Source organism: Eptesicus fuscus, chromosome 20 (assembly GCF_027574615.1).
Source record: "Eptesicus fuscus isolate TK198812 chromosome 20, DD_ASM_mEF_20220401, whole genome shotgun sequence".
Taxonomy (NCBI): domain Eukaryota; kingdom Metazoa; phylum Chordata; class Mammalia; order Chiroptera; family Vespertilionidae; genus Eptesicus; species Eptesicus fuscus.
In genome coordinates this window covers 21299069-21323473 of record NC_072492.1, presented here as the reverse complement: position 1 = coordinate 21323473, position 24405 = coordinate 21299069, and the positions used below count along the sequence as shown (strand labels likewise).

Here is a 24405-nt window from a genome sequence, read left to right as displayed (position 1 = left end):
TTCCAAGCTGGCCAACGCGGGGCCTCTGAGGTCTCCGATGGACAGCACCTTGTTCTCACTGCAGGAGGCCCTGGGAGCCACGTGGAAGGGGCTGCACACTCAGGGGGATGACCCCCCGCAGAGACTGAGACCCAGCTCCCAGACCCCGCTCTGCCCCAGGGGTACCCAGGCTAGTGCCCTGCATCCTCTGGCCTCCGGGTCTGCCTCTGGAAGGTAAGAAAGCTGACGAGATGATTTCTGAGACCCAGTGCCGCCCTTGCACGCACTCATAGTTTTTGTGGCATCACAGATACTTTTAAGAATGTGGCCTGGCTGGCGTGGCTCAGTGGTTGAGCATCGACCTATGAACCAGGAAGTCACAGTTTGATTCCCAGTCAGGGCACATGCCTGGGTTGTGGGCTCGATCCCCAGTAGGGGGCGTGCAGGAGGGCAGCCGATCAATGATTCTCCATCATTATTGATGTTTCTATCTCTCTCCCTTTCCCTTCCTCTCTGAATTCAATAAAAATATATTTTTAAAAATAGTCTGATTAATTCCACCAACATTTACTGAGCACCCACTGTGTGCCAGCACTGCACTGGATGTGCCCACTTACCCATGCACTAGACCAGTGGTCGGCAAACTCATTAGTCAACAGAGCCAAATATCAACAGTACAACAATCGAAATTTCTTTTGAGAGCCAAATTTTTTAAACTTAAACTTCTTCTAACGCCACTTCTTCAAAATAGATTCACCCAGGCCGTGGTACTTTGTGGAAGAGCCACACTCAAGGGGCCAAAGAGCCGCATGTGGCTCGCGAGCCGCAGTTTGCCGACCACGGCACTAGACAATCACAAAGCCTCCCCGATCGCAGACTGCACTGCCCAGAGTCCATTCTCATTACTGAATGAGGCACAGAGACCCCGGGCCCACTGAGTCCCTCCTCAAACCTCAGATGACCAACTCCTCCTTTAGATTATCTCTCAGGTTCTCTCTAGCCCTAAAACTTCATATGATAGGAAAATGCTTTTCTTATTAAATATCTTTATATCCCACTGTTAACTGTAAGTAAGACAGTATGAAGGCAGTGTGTAGGAGACAAGGAGTCAGATTTGAGTTTCAGACCTGACTTGCTAATCATTTAACCATAGGTGTTGGGCATTTAGCATCTCCAGGCCTCAGTTTCCTTATCAATAAAATAGGAATAAAAATGTTGCCCTCGTGTACATCATCAAAATGGTACATCTCAAAGGGCTTCGGAGAGTATCCAAGCCTGTGTGACTAGAAAACGCTGCCGCTCTCATCACCAGGATCGTGTCGGTCACACCAGATGTACAGCTTTGTCTAAGAGACTTCACCTTTCAGCATCGGTGTCCAAATATGTGAAATGGGCGCAATGGGTTTGCTCTCACAGAATTCTGAGGGTTAGAGGTCGTCTCTGCAAAGGCCCATTGATGAGGGCTCAGCGCACAGAAAAGGCTTAGCCCCTGGTGGCTGCTTGTGGCCGCTGTGCAATTCCTGGATTTAGAGCCTTGCAATAACCAAGAACCACTTGCAAGTATTTTCTGCAGCGGATGGAGGGCAGCCCTCCTCCCAGCCACCTTCACCTCCGAAATCCACGACCAGGTGTGTATTCCCAACAGCAGACCCTCTGCCCTGCAGTCTTGACAAGAACCCGGAGCCCTGCGGCCGCGGAAGGTGCAGCTGCCAGCCATGCATGAAGTTAATTTTGCTTCTGGAAATGCCTGGCGGTTTGGGGAGCAGGAGACAGCCTGGCCCGCCTTGACCATCCGTGCTCTGCCTTAGAAACGATGAGGGAACAGCCCTCCCCACCTCAGAGTGTCACTCCCGCAGCGAGGACGAAACCAGACCCAGGGGAGGCTCCTCTCGATCTGGGGTTTGTTTTCATCTTGAGTTGGAAAGGTTTCCAAAAACAGCCCAGTCATCGTTTTCCTTCTCACTGCTAACTCAATACAAGCAGTTCTTTCATCAATTTCCTTGTTTCTCAATGTGCTGTCTTTGATCTAAATAATTTTTTTTTTTTTTTACTTTCTCTCTGTGGCTTTTGCGGCCCAAAGTCAAGTTTTTTCTCAGTATCTATCAACTCCCTGAATGCCAGATGTCGATGAGACCTCAGGAGCATTTGGGCCGATCTACCTCACTTTGCAGACAAGGAAACTGAGGCCTGGAGAGGGGTAGCGATCCATTCCAAGTCACAGGTTGAGTTAGGGGCTGAGTTGGGATTCAAACCCAGATGAGAAAGACCCAGTGTGTGGGGAACATCCAACAGGGTTGCACAGGCTGTAGAGAACAGGCTCTCCGCACACTGCCGCTGAAGGGAGTGGCTCCATGCCGCTCTCCTTTCATTCAAACACACACACACACAGACACACACACACACACACACACACACACACACAGGCTGATTATTTGTACAACTGGAGCTCTTCTCCCATTTAAAAATGAATAGATGAGTTCTTGGATATTTTGCTATAAAGCAAATTTCTATTTCAGCCACCCCTCTCTTCCTATTGATTTCCCTCAAAAAATCAAAGCAGTAGACAGTTGTAAAAAGAAAAGTGGCCTCTGGATTTAATAAAATTACCCAGGAATGTGGCAACCCACTCTAAATACATGTTTAACGGGAAAACAGAAGTGCTCCGATGAAATATTAATAAGAACCCTGGAATGATTGCCCATGCCTGGTGCTGAAAATGACAAAGCAAAAATAAGAATGGTGAGAATGCAGTCCAACTCCGAAACGGTGGCAGTGGTAGATGCTGCCTCGCCCAGCTTCCTGCTTCCCTCCCGTGGGTGAAGAAGCTTGTCCAAGGAGAACTGGGTATCAGCAGTTGACTACCCCCGGCCTCCAACATCTCAACACCCCCACGCGGCCTCCTCCACTTTGCCAACCATCTCTGCAGACAGTCTTGCCTGGTTACATTGCCAGGGGTTTTAGGCCATCACTTGTCAGAATCTTACGACGGACACTCCTTCCCCTCTGTTCATTCAGAAGCCACCTCTTTGAAGAAAGCTTCCGTGATTCCTACAGTCAGACTTCATCTTCCCCTCCTGGACCAACCCAAGCACTTTATCTGTCACTCCCTAGGGGCCCTAAGGACCAGCTGTATATTATTTCAGCTCAGATACTACTTATCTTGCGGACTGTCAGCGCCTTCTGCACTGCAGCGTGCCTCATTTCCATTTAAGGGGACAGTGGAGTGCTGCCGATCCAGAGAATCCCCTCTCCTTTCTTTGCTTTTCCTAATATAAGCCTCGTAGAGAGATTATGTTTCTCAGCAAATGCGTTTTCAAAGCCTATACTGTCCTAGGAACTACGTTAGTAATGTTGACGGCACAGAGGTGTCCCAAACCTCAGCCCTGCACTCAACGAGCTCCTAGTCCGACTGGTGTGTGACGGTGTTTCATTGAGTTAATCTTGCTTCACACACATCCGCTTCCAGCGGTGGATTTACTCTTTTACTAATGCATGGATGCGAGCTCATTTACATATTCTACTAGGAACGTTTTTTCCCCACCAGCAGCCATGAACCATAGCTTCACAGGAGGAGATGTCTGGAGTCACAAAAATGTTGGAAGGGGGTTGGGGGGAAGATGAGAACGGGCTCCCACAAGTGTTCCTGGAGATGAGCAGAGATCTTCAGGGAATAAATGAAATCTCCTCCTGCTCCTCTGAAACGCGCTCCCACGTGTCTCGTCATTGCTGCCCTGTCCTCATCTCTCAGCACACACAGACAGCGAGTCCTCTCCTTGGATTGCACCTCTCTGGTTCCCTCTCCTACCACGCTCCCCATCACTCCCTCAGCTCTGGCTGCTCAGCTCTCACGGCTGTTCCTCAAACACACCCAGTAGTCTCCTACCTCAGAGACTCTGCATAGGCTCGTCCCTCTGCCTGGACTACTTCTCCCCAGGTAGCCACACGGCTCACCTTCTTCTCCCCGCCTCAAGTCTCAAAGTCTTTGTTCAAATAGGATTTACACCCTGAGCACTTAAAATGTAAACTATGCCTCACTATTCTCGCTTTATTTTCTTCCACGCCACTTTCCCCCATCTTATACATTATATGTTCTACTGGCCCACTTTTTACTTTCTGTATTCTAGAAGGGTAGGTTCTATGAAGATCAGGGTTTTTGTCTGTTTTCTCTATTGCTGCCACCCCACTGTCCTCAATGGTGCCTGGCACAAAGTAGAAACTCAATGAATCTTGGTTAAATAAATGAGTGGATACCCTGAGGAATGTCTTAAGACAGTCAGACTTTTTAAAAGATGGCCCCTGCCACCATCTGCATGGGTATAGCTCTTCATAATCCTGTCTGTTCCCTGTGCTATGAACTGAATTGTGTTTCCCCAAAATGTATATGCTAAAGCCCGAATCCCAATTGTGACTCTATCTGGAGACAGGTAGGGGCTCTCTCGGAGGTAATTAAGGTTAAATGAGGTCATAAGGGTGGGGCCCTATCCATACAACTGTGGTCTTTTAAGAAGAGAGACAGTATCTTTCTCTCTCCCAGTCTTGCAAGGACTCAGCAAGAAGATAGCCATCTGCAAGCCAGGAAGAAAGCTCTTACCAGAAACTCAGCTGGCCTTGATCTTGGGTGTCCAGTCTCTAGAACTGTGAGAAATACGTTTCCTTTGTTTAAGCCACCCCGTCTATGGTATTTTGTTAGGACATCCTGAGCACACTACAAAACAGACCTTACCAGGCAGATTTGGTCATCCCATTTTTAAGATGCAAGAGCTGAGGCACAGAGAAACAGGTGAATTTTCCTCCAGTCCACATAAGCAGTAATAAGCCTGCTCTCATTCCGCACTGCACCAGGTTGCCTGGCCCAGAGCCTGGTTTTCCCCCAGCCCAAGCCCCACGCATTTAGCTCTTCCTTTCATGCCTATGCCCCACCACCACCATCTACCTGCAAAGGGCCTAGAAAAGGAGACAACGGCATTTTTCAAACGCACGCCTCATGGCATGAAAGTTGTGAGGACTTTTAATGAGCATGCTGCATGTAAGCCCAAGAAAGAGGTCACATTGTAATTGGATAACCAGGATTTCATGGATTTCTGCTTTGCTCCTCACAATCTATATACCCTTCTCCAACTCCACTTTCAGCCATTTTTGTCCATCCATCCACCCATTCATCCATTCAATATTTATGAGTACCTACTATATGAGTTAACATTTTTATTTTATCAAAGGAGACCAGTGAGGACAGGTGGTGGGACAAACATTTATCAAGGGCTCCCTGTGGGCTGGAAACTGTGTAGGTGGATATCTTGAATTTGTGTCCTCACTTAATCACCAAGCAGTCCATCTACCCATTACAGAGGTGGAAGCCAAGACTTAGAGTAAGTAAGGTGACTTGCCCAAGGTCATAATGCTACCAGGTAGCAAAGCCATCATCATTGGGCTTCACAGCCTGAGTTTTCTCCATCACATGGTGCTACAGTTGAGAACTGTGAACCTGGAACTGCTTCAGGGGTGACATGCAGTTTTGTCAACTCCTGTCTCCCCCCATCACACTTCTCAACCTTCCAGAATTAGCTAGTTTCTGTCAAAACTGAAGCAGCAAGTTGGCTTGAGGAATAACCACCTAATGTAGCGATGGTAACAAAAACATACCATTAGCCACTCACTGTGCAATTGCCACAATTATCCGAGGAGGGAGCTACTACTATTTTCATCATTTTACAGATGACAGAACAGAGCATCAGAGAGATTAGATAATGTGCACACGGGCACACAACCACTATATGACATGGCTGAGATTCAAATGCTGGTCCCTCCAAGAGGCAACCGGAGCTAATGGGGAAGTGGGAAAACAGAGACCTATAATGAGGACAAATACCAAATGGACTTACCATATGTGAAGCACAAAGCTAGAAGCTGGGCTCTGTCAGGGGGTGGGCAGGGAGTTCATGGTGTTCTGCTGAGTCTAAGAGGAGCTGAACTGGGGAGTTTACAAGACAGCCTTTAAGGATCCAAGTTCTATTTATACCAGTATGACTTTCTGGAATTCTGTTCCAACCATCCTGGCCAGGAGAGCCTTAGAGCATGAAGCTAATAGTCCCGATGCCTGCCCTCAGCAGAGTCCTCATATGCACTTTTACTCAGTCACTCAAGAGGCAGTATGGGCAAAGATGGACAAGGCGTGTGATAGGGAGAGAGAGAATCTGACATCACACAGACTTATTCTGAACTCCATTTCCCCTGATTCTAAGCTCTGAGTCCCTGGAAAATGGCTCATTTCCCTGAGCCTGAGCCTCAGCTGTGGAATGAGGATATTACGATGCCTTATAAGTTTCCCCTCCAAATGATATAAGAAATGTAGAAACACATAGCACATAGGTGATCCACAAAGCAGCTTAATCCTTTCCACATCCCAAATGGTTCGAGGTCCTCGGGTGGGGCGGGGAGGCGGACAATGAACTGCAATGCTTTTTATTGCGTCTTGGGAGCTTATCATTTGATTGGGATGCAGGACACAAAAGAGAACAAGCAGAAGAAAATAATAAATGCTCCATTCTCCCAAGTGTTGTCCTTCCTTCAACATTCTCCCGCTAGTCCATCTGCTGGCGGACCCCTTTCAGCACAAATCTGATCGTGTCCCTTATGACCAAAGAATTATTCTCCTAGACATATACTCAACTAAAATTTGCCCAACTGTTCATATACAGACACAATCATTTGCTCAGCATTAGTCATTAGAGAATCCAGGGGAACCACAGTGGGATTCCACTGCACAGTGACTAGAATGTCTTAAATCAAGAAGACCAAGTAACAAGTGCTGGTGAGGATGGGGATCAACTAGAACACTCGTGTTTTGCTGGTGGGCATATAAAATGGTGCAACCCCTTTGGAACCCATTTAGTAGTTTCTTAAAATGGACACATACCCCCCTATTGTATGACCCAGCCATCTCATTCCTCTATACTTACCTAATAAAAATGAAAGTTAATGTCCCCAGAGGACTTGTATAGGAATAGTCCCAGAAGTTTTATAGGTAAGCCCCAAACTAGAAACAAGCCAAATATCCATAAACATGTGAATGACAAGCACACTGTGGGCTATCCAGACAATGGAACACTACTTCACAATTTAAAAGTACAGACTTTAACACACACATCTACAGAAATAGGTCTCAACATAATTATGCTGAGTGCAATAATCCAGACAACAACAGCACCCATAGGATTACATCTATATAACATTCTAGCAAGTGCAAATTAGTTCACAGTGACAGAAAGGTCAGCAGTTGCTTGGCGATGGAGGTGGAACATGGAATGGGCAGGTGGGAGGGGTCACCAAAGGGAATGAGGAAACTTTGGGGGCTGAGACTCTGTTCACTTTCCTGATTGTTGTGATGGTTTTTTTATACACACACACACACACACACACACACACACACACTCACATATACACTGAGTGGCCAGATTATTATGACCACCCCATCAGTACTTCGCTGGGCCACCTTTTGCCTTCAATACCATGGCGATTCTTCTTGGCATTGACCCCACCAGATGTTAAAAGGTGATGTGAGGAATCTGACACCATGCCTGATGAATAGCACTGTACAGTTCTGTGAGATTTGATGGTTGTGGAACCAGCTGCCAGATGGCTCTTTTAACTTCATCCCACAAATGCTCAATTGGATTGAGATCTGGTGATTGTGGGGGCCACCTAAGCAAGGTAAAGTCTCCCTCATGTTCTTGAAACCACTCCTGCACAATATGAGCACCATGGCATGGCACATTGTCTTGTTGGAAGAAGCCATCTCCATTGGGATATGCCATCAACATGATAGGATGAACTTGATCAGCAATGATACTTAGGTATGTTGTGCTATTCAGACGTTGTTCCACATGAATTAAAGGGCCCAAATCATGCCAGGGAAACATGCCCCAAACCATAACACTGCCCCCACCAGCTTGAAGGGTTGTACTCATGCATGTGGGGTGCATGCTTTCATGCTGTTTCCGCGAAATTCTCACTCTGCCATCTGCATGATGCAACTGGAAACGTGATTCATGGGACCACATGACTTTTTTCCAATGCTCGACTGTCCAATTCTTGTGTTCCTGTGCGAATTGGAGACGTTTTGTCTTGGTAACTGCAGACAGCAAAGGTGTTCAAACAGGCCTTCGGCTTCCATATCCCATACGATGCAGTGTACGGCTAATTTGCCTACAAACGTCAGGTGATCATAATAATCTGGCCACTCAGTGTATATTTACATATATATAAATCATGTATATACTGATTTATATATATAGAAATAATTTATGTGGCAAAGCTTGTCAAATTGTACACTTGAAATTTGTGCAGTTTAATGGTAATTTATACCAATTATAATTCAGCAAATCTGTTTTTTCAAAACATGTACAAAAACGCTTACAGCATCTTTATTCATAATAGCCTCCAACTGGAAACAGTATAAATGTCCATCAACAGATAAATAAATAAACATCAGTACTTCCACAGAACAGAACACTATACAGTAACGACAGCAGACAAGCTGCAATTACGCGCAACAACGCGGACCATTCTCACAAATAAAGCGCAAAGTGAGTTAGAGACAAAAGAATACAAAGCATATGATTCCAGATATAGAAAGCTTAAAACAGATCTGAAAACAAACCTGTGGTGGTAGACATTAGGGGAGTGGTGACTTTGAGGGAGAAGGGAGGGAATGATGGCAAGGGTGTGGCGGGGCACCTGGGATGCTGGTCATACTGGATTTCTGGATCCAGGTGGTCCCTTTATGGCTGCGTCCCCTTGTGCTAATGCATTAAGCTATAGACTTATGATTTCTCCATTTCCTGTGCATATGCTATGTGTTAATAAATAAGTTTATTTTTAAAAAGTGATTATAGCAGTGCATGATAAAGGGCAATGTTGAGTGGAGCTAAAAGAAGGCTGCAAAGGAGAATGCAGCGGAGGGAAGGAGCTGGGGATGGAGTGGGATGGAGATGGGGGTGGAGCAATGATAGGATTGGGAGCTAGTGAAAAGGGGGTGTATGAGGCTGTGTGGCCAGGAGTGGATACCTGGATACTCTGGGCTTGGCAGGAATTTCCCCAGTCCTGCATATGCAAAATGAATTCAAATATATATATATATACCTACAACTCTACATTTGTTTCGTGCTCCATAATTTATAGTTTGCAAGGTTGTGATTTCCACAAGGGTAAGAACTCTGTTAATCTATGCACAGAGTGGGCCTTCAGCAAATGTTTGTTTGAATGAACACAAAACACTTTCACCTTCAATAGCTCAATGATTTCTCAGGAGCATTCTGTAGACAAGCAGGGCGAGGGTTATTAGTTTCTGCACACAGAGGAAAATCCAAGGCTTTCTGGCACTAAGAGACTTCTTGCAGAATGGGCCAACGCATGGGCGCAGCTTGACTCCTGGCTTGATGCCCTGAGCCCTGTGCGCCTGGACAAGGCTGGCACGAAGAGCCCAATGCCCTCCGTCCAGCCTCCAGTCCAGTTGTGAAAGCAAACCCGGGTCAAGCCCTAAGTCCCGGATGGAGAGGCACACAGTGCAGTGTCTTTCAGCGGCACTTTCTCTTTGGTTATGGGTGACCTTTTATAATTCCAAAGGGATGCATCCCCTCCCTGCTGAGGACACACAAAGGTGCAATACATTATCACAACAGCTCACACAAAATGAAAGTGGGCCACATCCTTGAATCACTCACACACACACACACACACACACACACACACACACACACACACACGAAGGAAAAGGCCTGAAGCACAGCAGCCAGTCCCCTCGAAAGAATGGAAAGATTTGCTGCCAGAACATGCCCAGGTGGACGCTCAGTCGTTCTGTCCCTCGTGAGTGTCGCTTAGCATAATTATATCCCCAGAGAGTCTGGGCTTCCAGATGGGCCTCAGAGCATCGTTTACATACAGTATTTTAGGCCAGTAACATCATTCCAATGAAGCAGAAAGGAAGAACAAGAATGATAAAATTAAAAAGTGAAATATCCTTCCTTAATCTTCAGGGCTGCAAACAGGATGTGCCTGTGGTTCAGAAGCAGAGAGGAGGTAAGGAAGGAAAAAGGGGCCAACCGTTCTGGGCAGGGCTGATGAGAGGGACAAGCTGCAATCCCTGTTCCTGCAGCCCACCTGCATCTTCACGGAGAGACATGACAGGCCTTCAGATGGAGGGAGCTGGTGGAGACTCGGAAAGGGAAGTCAGAGCTTGCCTGCCTGCTTCTCCGTCCCACTTCCCCGGGGGAGGCCCAGACAGACACAACTTCCCGCAGAGCCATTTGTTTCCGTGGGCGGAGAGGTGTCCAGGGATGTACGCAGGAGCGTTTATGTAGACTTTCAAGCAGGTGAGTCCTACTCAGCCTCAGCATCCTGCCCACAGAGACCTGACTTCCCATTCGTTGGACTTCCCACAGTTCAAATGCCCCCGAGAAACTGTTACTTGGAGTTGTTCTCATTCATTTATTTAGCCTCTGCTCTGAGGTGCACACTCAGGGTCCAGAGTTGAACACAACTGTGGCTGGCCCTGCCCTCGGGGAGCTCACAGCCCTGCAGGAAGTCTGACAAGGGGAAAGATTCTTAGGGTGCATTTAGTGCTCTGATAGGAGACTGGGGTGGGGGTAAATGTGGGTGGTAAATGTAGTACACTTCCTACTAGTTCCTGAGAACCAGTGTGGGCCTATCCTGGGCACTATCTCAGCAGGGAGTCCCACCTTGCCTCTAAGAAGGCACTGCCACCCTCCCCCTTCCCCTCTTCAGAACTCACAGAGCCATGTTCCTGAAGCATATCTCCACTCCCAGGGTCAAGTGAACTCAACCAGCATCCTGGGCCATTGTCAACCATGCCAGGGAACCAGGCAAGTTCGGAAGCCTCGGGCTGCAGATGAACAATCTTATCAGAAGACCAAGAAGTAGTCTTATGGGAGATCTGAGGCCCCACATCTTTCTCCTACTTCTGGAGACTGTTTCTGGAACTTCACTGACTTGCAGTCTTTCCCAAGATACTGCAGAACCGCAAGGCCACGAAACGTGGCGTCGGGAAGTATCAGTTCCAGCCCCACCGCTACTGTCCCGCTATGTGCCTTTGGGCAAGCTGCTTCCCCTGGATGGACTTCTACCTGATTTGCTACAAATGAGGGGACTGAAGAGATTATATGATGTTCAGAAAAGGTGAGGCCTCAAGGGCCATAAAGTGACTCATCAGCAAGGACTGATTCAGATCCACCTGAAAGCAAGACTGGCCTTGGAGATGACAAATGCAGAAAACTGAGGACTGAGGTCGTTCTTATACCAACAAGGTCACTGACAGTTCTTTATGTCCCTGCATATACATGACACTCCTCCCATCAAAACACGGAATCCATGTTTCCTTTCCTCGGGCTGCCTTGTGAATTGCTTTGGCCATCAGGGTGTGAGGGGAGGGACACTGTGCCAATGTGGGGTCTGGGTTCTTAGAGACCAGAAAGCTCCCATGTTAGCCCTCTGAGAATCCTGAGCTACCATCCCAAGAAGCCTGACCACTCTGCAGACACCAAATGGAGAGACAGAGATGTGCCTTGTTAGCCCCCCACTATTCTAGCCATCTCGGCTGAGTCAAACTCATGTAAAGAAACCATCTTGGATTTTCAGGCCTGACTGAGCCTCCAAACATCCAAATGAGCAGAACTGCCTACCTAAGTCCTGCCTGTCTGTTATACCAAGTCATGAGAAATAAATGCTTGTTATTTTTCTATATTGGGGGGGGGGGCAGTTTGTTACACAGCAACAGATAAGTGAAACAGGTGCCAGAGGTAAATGCCCCAGGTGTACAACCTTACAAAGACTGGTGACCATCACCAGAGGCTCAGATTAGGGTTAGAAGCTCTGGATTATACATTGAGTAGCACCTGAGAAAAACAGATCAATGAAATCTATCATCTCAAAGGCACTTAATTATTATGGGATGTGTTGTCACCAGAATTAGACAATGTGGTTTGTCTGAGCCCATGCAGCTGTCCCTCCAACATGGGCTGGAAGCCTGCTTGGTTCCAAATATGGAGGGAGTAAAATTTCACCCACTAATGCCCAATTATTTCCCATGTGTCCCTCCTCCCCTCACCAGTCCCTACCCCCACTCACACTCAAAGGACCAGAGATGGAAAACCATGGAAACAAAGGCTTTGTGTAGTACTGAATGGGAAGCATAGCATCTGGGGCTTTGAAAAAGCAAAAGCTGTTGTGCTGCTAATAACATTTTTATGGGTGATTTTGTTGCCTTTGTTGGAAAAGAGTAGCACAGACTGACATCAGTTCTTCCAGGCCTGAGGGGTCGGTGGCCCTTATAGGGCTCTGTGTCTGGGGGATTCACTCCCAGCTGAACCACACCACACTCCCCGACCCCAATATGGATCACAATGGGTACCAATTGTCAAGAACTCCTCATGATTGCTATTGGGCAACACAGTTCGTTTGTGCTGTCTCCCTGCGTATAAAGAACCTTTAGGTCACTCTTATTGTCCCCTTTGTTACAGATTAGAAAACTGAAGGTCAGAACTAGTAAACAATGTCTATGCTCAATAACAGGTTGAGCTGGTATTTAATCTGAGGGCTGCAAGGTCCCAAAGCTCAAGCTCTTAACAATTCCCTAAACTGAAAACAGCTCTCAGTCCTGACCGTGACCAGGACCCCCGTAGACATGCATACATGTATCCATTTATTCAGCACAGACCTTCATTTGTTTAACACATATTTAATGATCATCTGCCCTGTGTATGAACAGACACACATTAATGAACAAAACAGACAGTCTCCACCCTCATGGACCTCACAGTCTCAACCATAGATACTTACCAGGACCTTCACCATGAATTCTCACTTTAAAGCCTCCTTGAATCCCTTTCTATGTTTTAACCCAGCAACCTCCCATCCCCTAACATTCAGTAGCCTGACCCTGACTTGAATTTTTGAGGTTTTCTTCACCCAGTCTACACCTTTCTCAGCACAATGCCTGCCACATTATCCTGAGGTGACTCTCAATCCATCCGCTGGGAACTTTGCAGGTGAAAGAAAAAACAACACCCCAGGGATAAGGGAATGAGAAGAGATAGACTAAAATGTCCCAAAATTAGGGTGGGAAACATGGACCAAAGAGCAGTGTTGTACAACTTCAGATGAAGAATAGAATCCATTAGTAAAAAGTCAGAATTTAATCTCTTCTGTTACCTCTTCCCCTGCCTCCATCCTGGGTCTTGATTTTCTCTGAATTCCCTTTTCTCTCATGCCCCTGCAAACAGTCTTGAGCCCTGGCCCTCAAAATCATGGAACTACCTTTTGTTGGAGGATCCGGAATAGGCCAGTCATATAGGTGAGCATATAAGACCTTCATAGTCTGTCTTAGAAGAAGACTTGTGTGAATAGATTACAAAGTGTAGACCCAGTTCCCTCCCATCTCACCTATACCCATGCCCTTTGCAATAGGACTTAGCAGCACTTTCCGCTGGGGGGGGGGGGGGCAGGGTCTATTTTCCCACTCTCCCTGAATCTAGAAGGGCCTGCTGCCTTGCTTCAGCCACCAGAATGCAGCAGAGCTGATAGCATGCCCATGCTGAGCCGACGTCTTAAGAGGCCATGTATGCTTCAGCTCACCCTCTTACACCTCTGCCTCCACCGTGAGTCTGTCACTCTTATGGGTCAGGCAATATTCTACGAACTGAGGATAATGTTATGGAAAAAAAAAAAAAGCAAGGTCCCACGTGGAGTGAGTTTATAGTCTAGCGAATCAATGAACGATGAATGAGAACCTGTGATTTTCCGGGTTAGAAAGGACCATTATTCAACCTTGAATTGCACTTAAATCTATTTTTCTAGGTTACCAATTTATTTCAAATGAACATAATTCAGAAACAACCAGATGGAAGAAACACATAGGGCAAGGTGTGTGGGAAGGTGCGTGGAACGTCCAGACGCTCTCCAAGCATACCGCCTTCCCTTATATCCACATGCTCACTAACCCAGCAGCTCCCCCTTAAATCTTACGCAGTATCCCTATGAAGGTTTGCAACCTCCCACCCGCCCCAGCTCGTGTCAATGTAACAGTTCCAGTTTTAGACAGCTCGCACTCCTAGAAAGCCTTTCCTTAGGGTGAACCGAAGTCTATCCATCAAGAGTGCCCACACTTTGATCGATGGATCCTCCTCAGGGCCACATACAGCACATATAAGTACACATCTATGCTGAGCTCGCTCTCCTCCCAGATAAATCGTCCTTTTTCCTTAGCTGTTCCCCAATGTCACGGTATTGACATCTCTGGCCATTCTTTCTCCTGAACTTGCTATGTTATTTTTCTACATTCTTCTCAAGTTTGTTTCACAGGCATGAACTCAAAAAGTTACCAACTCGTATGACCTCAGGCACATTATTTCCCCTCTTGGGGCTCAAGATCCCTCAGTTTTAAAATGAGGAGAATAAACTTAATAGCTTCCAAGAAGAAGTAGCAGTGAGCAGTGGGATGAATCCTAGATGCTCCATGCACAGTCTCTTCTTCCTCTGATTTAATTCCATCACCGCTGAGAAGCCTGCCCATTCACCTATCATCTCATTCACATACACACTCTCTCACACGTGTGTGTGCGCGCGCGCACACACACACACACACACACACACACACTTTTTAACCTGTAAAGTCTTACCATTTAGCACACGAATAAGAAATCAGAAGACCTGGGTCTGAGGTCCAGCTCTGGCACTTAACAGCTAAGTGACTCTGGGTTATTACTCACCTGCTCTAGCTCAATTTTTTCATTCATAAATATGAACCATTGCTCCTTTTCCTCCCAGCTCACAAGAATTGTTATTAAGGCTGTGGGTGAGGATGGGGAATACTGTAAATAAAAGCACTCTTGCCCTAGCCAGTTTGGCCTGTGGACTGAAGGGTCCTGGGTTGGATTCTGGTCAAGGGCACATACCTGGGTTGCAGTCAGGCTCAATCCCCAGCCTTGGTCGGGGCACGTGCAGGAGGCAACCAATCAATGTGTCTCTCTTACATCATGCCATCAAGAGGTGTTATCTTGATGTTATCTTGAAGTGGGAACTCCAGACCAGCAGCACAGTAGACACCAGTCTATGTTTTCAGATCCATTTATTGAGCCTGTTTCCAATGCACTGAGTGGCCCTGTTTCTACATGAAAATTCAATACTATTTAAATAAGTCTAGAGGAGAGCTTCTCTGGCCATAATGGTCCCTCCTAATGAGTGTATCCCATCCTGTGATGTTCTAAGACAGTGTTTGGCAAACTGCGGCTCACGAGCCACAAGTTGACTAATGAGTTTGCCGGCCACGGTTCTAAGAGAAGAAACCTAGTGAGGAAATGCCATGTGAAATATTTCCATAGGTGACGGCTTGGCAAGAGAAAACTTCAGGATGGTAGCAGAGTCCTCCATGGCTGGACCTAACATGCAACTGGCCCAAGGTTCTGGCCCCTACACTCCAGGTGCACGGCTGAAGGACTCCTCCCTGCTACACAGTTTCCCTTGTCCAGTCCTCCCTCCAGGCTGCCCTCACAGATCCTTCTCTACTTCCCAACTCTCTTTGCTGCCCCTCCCCGCCCCCACCCAGCACTCAATTCCTGCAAGATCAATTCCATGCCCCCAGCAGGGCTCACAACCCCCTCCCAGTCAGATCCCACACTCATGCAATTCTAAACTGTCCCTCCTTCACCCAACCCACAGTAATAGCTTATATACGAATCCCATAAAACATGTGATTCCTTCCAATCCAAAGTCCCTCTCTTTGCCTTTATTCGTCTGATCAATTCTGTCCACCCTTTAAAGAATCTGCCTCCTTCGGGAAGGTCATGCTGATCACCTCCAGGAAACTAGCTCCGTGCAGGTCATCCCTTCCTCTTCTGTGTTCATCCCGGACCTTAAACGGCACTGCATTTGCAGGCACTGAGATTCTCTGTTGCTCTGCCTGCCTCCTTCTGGACTGTGAGAGCAGAGTAGGGGCCTTCGCTATCTGAGACCAGCATCTGATAGTGTTTGGCACACGGAAGATGTCAAATAGACTAGAATAAGGCACAGGTATCTCAAATAAGCAAAAAGATGAAAATGAGTCTGCGTAGTAATGACAATGGTCTGGACCCTCATTCCCAAACTGAGCACTCTATAGCCTTTCCCTATGCCTGAGCCCTGCAAGGCCAAGACTGTAGCCAGGAAGAAGAAGCAGAGAATGTAAAGCAGCTCCTCTTCTCTCAGGAGACAAGAATTTATGACTGCAGGAAACGTGTAAATTGCAGTACAGATTTTTGTCATCTAGTTAGGAAAGGGCAGAAAACGGAGCTATTTTTCACAACTTCAAATGCCACGCACAGGTCTGTTACACGCAGATAAGATGAGGTGGCAAAAAAAGGCCTGCTTCTCTGGCTGTGAGGGCTGAGGTGGTCACTCACGAGGCTGCTGGGCCGTAGGATTCTGGAGGAACTTCTAGGTGCTTTATCTGAACATCAGAATCGTTGATCTCAAAGGTCAGGAGCCTGTGGGCTTGTCCTGGGGTGGGGAATTTCTTCTCACGTATGGATTTTAATGCTCCTAACATGGATCTATTTTTAGTTCCCATTTCATGAAACACAAGAGACCTTTATTGAGCACGTATTATGTGTTAGGTCAAGGAGAAGTAATTGGGAATCCACCTCCCCAGCCTCAAGGAGCTTATAGACAACATGGGAAAATGTCTGAGTTGTGTTCACAACCACACAACGTATCAGAAAACATGTGGTATTCAATCCCCCAGCACCTCCTCACCATGCCCAGGCAGGGGCAGCCTGTAAATGCCTGGATGCCCAGTTGAGAGGAGATGGGTTGAGAATGGGGCTTGCAGGTGGATATTTATGCCCCATGAATCAACCTGCTCTCTCTGCTGCTGATTCGGGGAAAGACACACACCCCAAACTGAGATTCATTATTATGAGATGGTATTCCTGCAGGTTGCTTTATCCAGAAATATCAAATTCCCAAGAACAGCAAAGGAGAGGAATTCCGCTTTATACTGGCAACATCACAGCTAATCCCTTCGTCAGAGGAGCCTCATGGCATCAAGCAAACTGGCGAAGTATGACTTCCCTCTAATCCCATCAGATAATCTTCCTCTAGTGAATCCAAACATCACACCAGTGCCAGAGCTTGGCAGCCGGCAGCAGCCACGGAGCAGTGGAAAACGCACAGCATCTGTTATCAGAACACTTGGGCTAGTCCTGGCTCTGCCACTGATTGGCTGAGCACCACCTCCCTCTGCCTGCCTCACCTTGCTCACCTATAAAATGGGATCGATGATCTGAGGGTCAGTGTAGACGATGTATATGAAGTCAACTTATTAACTGTGAAGATCTATATAAGTAAAGGCTGACTTCATCTGTTCTTTTCAGATTGTGCCAATCCGCTCTTCCCAAAAAGCTGGTGCCTTCTGGATAAGAAGGTCCATGTCTCCTTCATTTTTTTATTTCCTAAATCTGGCACAATGCCAGGCACTGAAGATGCACCTCAGGGAATACTTGTTAAATTAATAAGTGAACAAATCAGAAGATATTTCTCTGGAGGTTAAGGCATGTGTGTCCCTCTCTCCACGCTAAAAGGAAAAAAAGGAAAGAAAAATTAACGTATAGAAAGTTTGAAATCCTCAGAATGAATTGTAAAATATTTAGCATTTTCTGAATAGAAGTTGTGCACATGTAATTGAGTGTGTGTGTGTGTGTGTGTGTGTGTGTGTGTGTGTGTGGTGTGTTTCTTCTGTGGCTGGAAGTCTACATTAAATTTATACAACATTGTGTCCTGAAAAACTTTTGGCTCCTGGTTATGTGAATGTATTTTGCTCAGCATTAAGAGAATAGATCATGCCCTAGTAAAAGGTCATGCCCTAGTTCTCATTCTTTGATTCATTCATTCATTTGTTCATTCATTCATTCACTGCCAGCAAATGGTTCTGTGCAAAAGCCATGTCTCATTACAAGGTGAAAAACATATGACCCAGCCTCTTGGCTGACAAACTCCCACCAATCCTTCCAGATCTTATTTCCTGGGCTGTGAGACATTTGAAATTATACTACGGTCTCTACATGTGGCATCTACCACCATTCCTTATCTTCAGTTTTATAATTTCAGAGATCAAAATGTTGAAACTTTCCACCACATAGATATATTCCTATTCCTGTGATATGTTGTAATGGAATCCTCCAAAAATCCCATCTCCGAATAGACTGCTTTGATCCTAAATCCAAACTTTAGATTGTAGATCAAGCAAATTGGACCACACAAACAAGGTGTCTAGAACCCCTGCAGCCACTTTCTGGGACTGTACCCAACACCACTGCTCTATCCTCCCCACTCAGGTCAAAGCCTGCTATGGTCACCTTCTCTGTCCTTCATGTCTTCTCCCCTCTTCTCCCTTCCAGCCTCTCATCCCTGGTCCATTCCAATTCTATACTGAGCTCTTGTGCACCAGACCCAGGCTGGCATGGATAAAACCCTCTGCAGTGCCTGCTGTTTGCAACTTACCATACTCCCTGCCCTTTATTTCCACCCCCCTCGTGTCTCAACCACCACTCAACCTCTGCAAAATAACATTGCGTTCCCATGCTTTATGCTTCCAAATTTTGTTCTCCCTGGGTTGCGGCCTCTTTCTCAGGCCGGCGGCTCCATTGTTATTGTGATCATATATTAAGTGTAATGCGTCCACAAGGCATTTTACACACTCATAAAAAGCAGGCCCTCTAAGAGCCCCCTGTGCTGAAGACAATGGAAAAACCTTCCCGGGCCTTCGCTGGTCCATCATGCCATCAGCCCCTCAAAGTGCAAAGCTGGGTGGTGGCTGTTCATTGTTGTTTGTGTGACTCTTGATGACAAGTACAGCATTTTGAAGAGGAAAAAAATGTTTTTCCAGCTTCCAAGCAGAAAGCCAATGTCTTGATTACCACCATATGGGCAACATCCCACAGGATCAGTGATATTAATAATAGGTGACATTTATTAACTGTATGTCAGACTGTACACTGAACATTTTACAGGCATTATCCCACATAATCTGCCCAGTGGCCCTGTGCAACAGGTAGCATTTAATTTAAAAGTATTTAACAAAAGAAGAAAATTGAGACATAGAGAAGTCAGGTAATGAGTTCAAGGTCAAACAGGACACAGGTAGGAAAACGGAAATTACTGACGCCCGGACAGTCTGGTTTCAGAGCCTGCTGCTTAAGGATACACAGGCAGTGGTGTTGGAAGAGGTCCACCTTTAAGGTCGAGGCTCTCAAATGAGTTAAAGACGAGTGTGACCAATTAAGTGGATGCTATTGATGTGCTTGTCTCTCTAAAAACGTTCTGCCAGGCCCTGGCTAGGTAACTCAGTTGGTTAGAGCATCATTCCAATATGCCAAGCTTGTGGGTTCAAACTCAAGTCAGGACACATTCAAGAAGCAACCAATGAATACATAAATAAGTGGAACAACAAATCAAAGTTTCTCTCCCCTCCCCTACTCTTTGCACTGCCCCGCCCCCCTCTCTCTACAATCAATCAATAAAAATTTAAAAAAAAACAAAAATAATAAAAATGCTCTGCCCAAAGTTCCTCTTCTATCAGTCTCTGACAAGGACTCAAATACCTACAGGACTTCCACCCACAACTAAATAGAGTTTATTTTCCCTGGCTAGGAGACAATGGACAACAACCAAAGGACTAAGACAAGAGCAAATCTCCTTGTGCAATGGGAGTGTATGTGCTGCAGACCTGCACAGGAGATAAAAGAGCAGGAAGTCAGGTGCTCCTTCCACAGAATACCAGCTCCATCAATAACCTTAGGGGCTCGCTAGTCCAGTTTGCTAAGAGCAGATAATGGATCGCTCAGCCAGACGATTTCCATTGCTTCTCTAGCCCCCTGCTTCATCAACAGAGTCTGCACTTCACCCATCCCTTTCCCACATCACTCATTTTCCTCACTCAAGGCATCTACGATCTATAGTATGATTTTGCCTGGGAAATATAAATATCAACCAAGTACCACTTGTTAAGTATAAGGATGCCAAAGCTCACAGAGAATGTTTTTGCCCAGAGCCATGACGCCTGTTAATGCAGAGATTGGACAGGATTTGGACTTCCTGGCTCACAGGACGATGCTCTTTCCAAGCAATGTGGGAAAGCAGAGACACCTCCCTCCCCAGATTATGTCCGGCACAAGGGTGGGCTGCTAAACCCACACCAGCAAAGTCCTATCCAGGTACCAGCCTTCCCGAGCAGTGGGCCGGAATTTCAGTTCACACATTCACATTTGCCAGTCAGACTCCAAAATACGTCAAAATACAGGGTGGGGCAAAAGCGGGTTTACAGTCATTCATAAGAAAGATAATACAATAATTAATAAATAATAATACAAGAACAAACTCTGTTTCACATACTCACAACTGTAAACCTACTTTTGCTCCACCCCCTACCTATCATGCTACCTGACCTTCACTCCACATCCTCAATCCCAGAGCCTGTGCATTGCTGCTGTCCGTGATGCTAATTGGAGCTACCTAAAAGGACACACTTCATTACAGGGCTACAGGAGGAGAGGTGGTGGAAAGATAATGTCCACTGTTGCATAAAGACTCACAAAACAGAGAACAACAAATGCAGAGGTACTGTTCTAGGAATTCAGTAGAAAATGACAAGTAAGAGAGGCATCATGCCTGTCTTCATGGAGTCTGTCTTCTAGTGAAGAAGTAGACCAACAAGCAACCAAAATGTGTCCCTTGGGAGGGCTTCCTAAAGATCTGAAGGATGAAAAGAAACCATCCTGTGATAACAAGGATGAGAGAACTCTGTAGGAAAAAAATGACTCGCCCCAAAGCCCCGCATTAGGAAAATCTTGCCATGCTTATGTATCTCTCACAGAGTCTAGTGGGACTGCTGCACAGTACGAGAGGAGAGAGGGAGATGATATGAAGTGGCTGGATGGGGCAGGATCATAGGAATCACAGCCTGTAGCTTAGGCTTTTTCCTATATGAAATAGCCCATCATTAAAGGGTTTTACACTACAAAGAGATATGATTTAATTTATACTTTACAATAATGCTTTAACATGGAAAATTTCACACATATACAAAGCACTGTAATCAAAATAGTATGAACCCCCACGTACCCATCACACACATTCAACAATCAACATTTTGCCCTTCTCACATCGTCAATATGTCCACCTACTCAAAGCCTCCCACTTATTTATTATTATTTTTTACCATCCTACTATTCCTTTTTCAAAGGCAAAAGTTAAATGTATGAATGTTAGCTGTATTATTTTGACAAATGAAACCCATTTGTATCCCAGAATACTTTCATCTCCTAGAAAGCTCCTTCATCTTCCCTCTCAGTCAACCAACTCCCACCCCAAGAGGCAATGATGGTTCTTACCTTATCTTAGATTGATTTTGCTTGTTCTAAAAGATTCTATTCCTGGATTCATACAGTATTGTTGTCTTGTGTCTGGATTCTTTCACTCGGCATAATGTTTTTGAGATTCATCCATTTGTGTGTATCAGTTGTTTGTCTTTTTATTTTTAGCTGATTAGTATTCTATTGCATCTTCTCTAATAAAAGAGTAATATGCAAATTAACCATCACTCCACCACATAAGCCACGCCCACCAGCCAAGCCACGCCCATCAGCCAATCAGGGTGAGTATGCAAATTAACCCCAACCAAGATGGCTACCAGAAGGGAGGCTTGGGTTTCCCTGGCAACAGAGGAAGCCAAGCTTTCCACACACTCTGGCGGGCCCAGGCCTCCACTCAAGGATACAAAGTTTCAATGATAGAAGGTAAACAAATCCAAATGGAAATGGCGGCCACGGATAGAGCAGGAGGCTTGGCTCCGCTCCAGGCTACAAAGTTTCAATTGTAGAAGGTGAATGCTCCAGGCTGCAAAGTTTCAATTGTAGAAGGTAAACAAATTCCAGATACCAGGGCCACTGCTTGGGTCGCCAGGGGCGTGGCTGACCTGCAAACTACCACAGGCCCCTCGCCCAGGCCTCTCCATGCCCCAAGGGAACACCACCCTGATCCAGGACACCCTTTAGGGCAAGCCAGCTGGTCCCCACCTATGCACCAGGCCTCTATCCTATCTAATAAAAGAGTAATATGCAGATTGACCATCACTCCAACACACAAGATCAAGATAGCTGCCCCTATGTGGTCAAAGATCCTGCCCCTATGTGGACACATGATGGCCACCACAAGATGGCCAGCAGGGGAGGGGCAGTTGGGAGGGACCAGGCCTGCAAGGGAGGGCAGTTGAGAGGGACCAGGCCTGCAAGGGAGGGCAGTTGGAGGCGATCAACCCTGCAGAGGAGGGCAGTTAGGGGTGACCAGGCCGGCAGAGGAGGAAAGTTGGGGGCAAACAGGCTGGCAGGGGAGCAGTTAGACACCAATCAGGCTGGCATGGGAGTGGTTAGGGGGTGATCAGGCTGGCAGGCAGAAGTGGTTAGGGGAAATCAGGAAGGCAGGCAGGTGAGCAGTTGGGAGCCAGCAGTCCTGGATTGTCAGAGGGATGTCTGGTGGGATCGGGCCTAAACGGGCAGTCGGACATCCCTCGAGGGGTCCCAGATTGGAGAGAGTGCAAGCTGGGCTGAGGGACACCCCCCTCTGCCCCCATGCACGAATTTCGTGCACCGGGCCTCTAGTAAATATATAATATGCTTATCAATGAGCTTGTTAATAGACTAGGTGTTTCCATTTTCTGGCCATTGTGAATAAACCTACTATAAGTGTTGTACAATTCTTTCGGTGGACATATGTTTTGGTTTCTCTTGGATAAATACCTAGGAACAGAATTAATTTATACCTTGTTTAGGAACTGAGAATAAAGTGGAAGAGGCAGAGATAGCGGCAAGAAAACCAATTAAGAGGCTACTACAATAGTTATGAGAGTGATTATGAGAGTTTACATAGGGAAGGGATTATAGTAAGTTTGGAGGAGAGCAAATATGAAACATCTATATATATAAAACCCTAATATGCAAATAGACCGAACAATGGAACAACTGAGCAACCAACCAACAAGTCACTACGATGTGCGCTGACTACCAGGGGGCATGCGCAGAACATGGCAGGCTTTGGCAGCAGGCGGCAGAGTGTAGAACATGGCAGGAATTGGCCACAGCGGGATGGGGGAGCAGGTGAGCAGGGGCACCAGACCAAGGTGGAGTGCCAGTCACTGTCATCAGGGCGAGTTACTGAAAATTCTTTGCTCCTATGAACCGTGGTCCTGCCTGGCACTCACACCTGCTGCCAGCACCGGCCCCGCTCACACCCGCTGCTAGCGCCTGGAGCCGGCTCTGATCGCCCCTCAGGGCTTCTCTACCTCCCCCTTCTCCTAAGGGGCAATCGGGACAGCAGCTGCAACTCGCACCCACTGATGGCACTGGCCCCAATTGCTCCCGCCGTCAGCGGGTGCATCAGCGGGTGCGAGCAGGGCCGGTGCCTTCAGCACGTGGGAGCCTTCAGCACATGGGAGCGGCATCGGTGGTGGGAGCAGGGCTGCCGGCAGAGAGGGGACCGGGTGGCACAGTGGGAGGGGCCGGGCAGGGGCGGGGAGGGTGGGCCGAGACCCGCCCCTGTGCCCACAGCAGCCTCATGGCCCACAGTTCAAGGTGCACAAATTTGTGCACTGGGCCTCTAGTGTAGAAATAAATACAAACAGTTATTGCCGGTGAAGTAAACATGGGGGTAAGAGAAATGGAAGCATCAAGGTTGACTAATAGGACTCTAGCTTGACTAAACTGGTCGGTTCCTTTACTGCAATTTAGAAGTTTGGGAAAGAAAAATAATTTGAGGGCATACAAGGATTCCATTTTGCAATGCATGAGACATCCAGGAAAAGATCTGAAGCAGGAACTCAGGCTAGAGCTCGGGGAAAAGGCAGACCCACTGATACCCTGGCATGTAACTTCTACCTTGCCTGGATCCAAACCCCTCCCTAGAAATACCTCAAAACCTGTTATAGAAATGGAAAATGGATTTTATTTCATGGTAATTTTTTACTCTAGTACATTGGTAATAGCCACCTAGAACACGGCAAGAAAAGATTCTGAGACTACATTCAGGGTTGGCAGGCAATGCCTTGCATGGGCATGGAATACAGTATGGTAGAACCCAATTCAGATACTGCCTCTGCCTGATCAAGTAGATATCCATAGCTACAGCAATCTAAAAAGTGAAGAATCTGATCTAATAATACAGACAAAGGATCCAGACTATGCAAATATATAGATTGATCCAATATGGAGCTATCATTTTTACTTCTTTATTTCAATTTCTCTATCAAAGTACCTGATTCAGTGTCCTACAAGTCCTCAGTGAATGTCTTTGACCTTTCACCTGATCCTAAAATTGCAAAAATCCCAGAATACA

General features: G+C 46.6%; 1 protein-coding gene and 1 long non-coding RNA gene across 2 annotated transcripts in view; both read right to left on the bottom strand.

Moving 5' to 3' along the window:
- LOC114233816 (uncharacterized) overlaps positions 1-6099 on the bottom strand; it is a 117856-nt gene extending 111757 nt beyond the window's left edge. Inside the window, exon 1 of the long non-coding RNA XR_003619980.2 lies at positions 5859-6099. This is a non-coding gene — a long non-coding RNA (uncharacterized LOC114233816). The remainder of the gene's footprint in view (positions 1-5858) is intronic.
- The window catches only part of ASIC2 (acid sensing ion channel subunit 2), an 838890-nt gene that overhangs the window by 746431 nt on the left and 68054 nt on the right, over positions 1-24405 (bottom strand). The window lies entirely within an intron of this gene.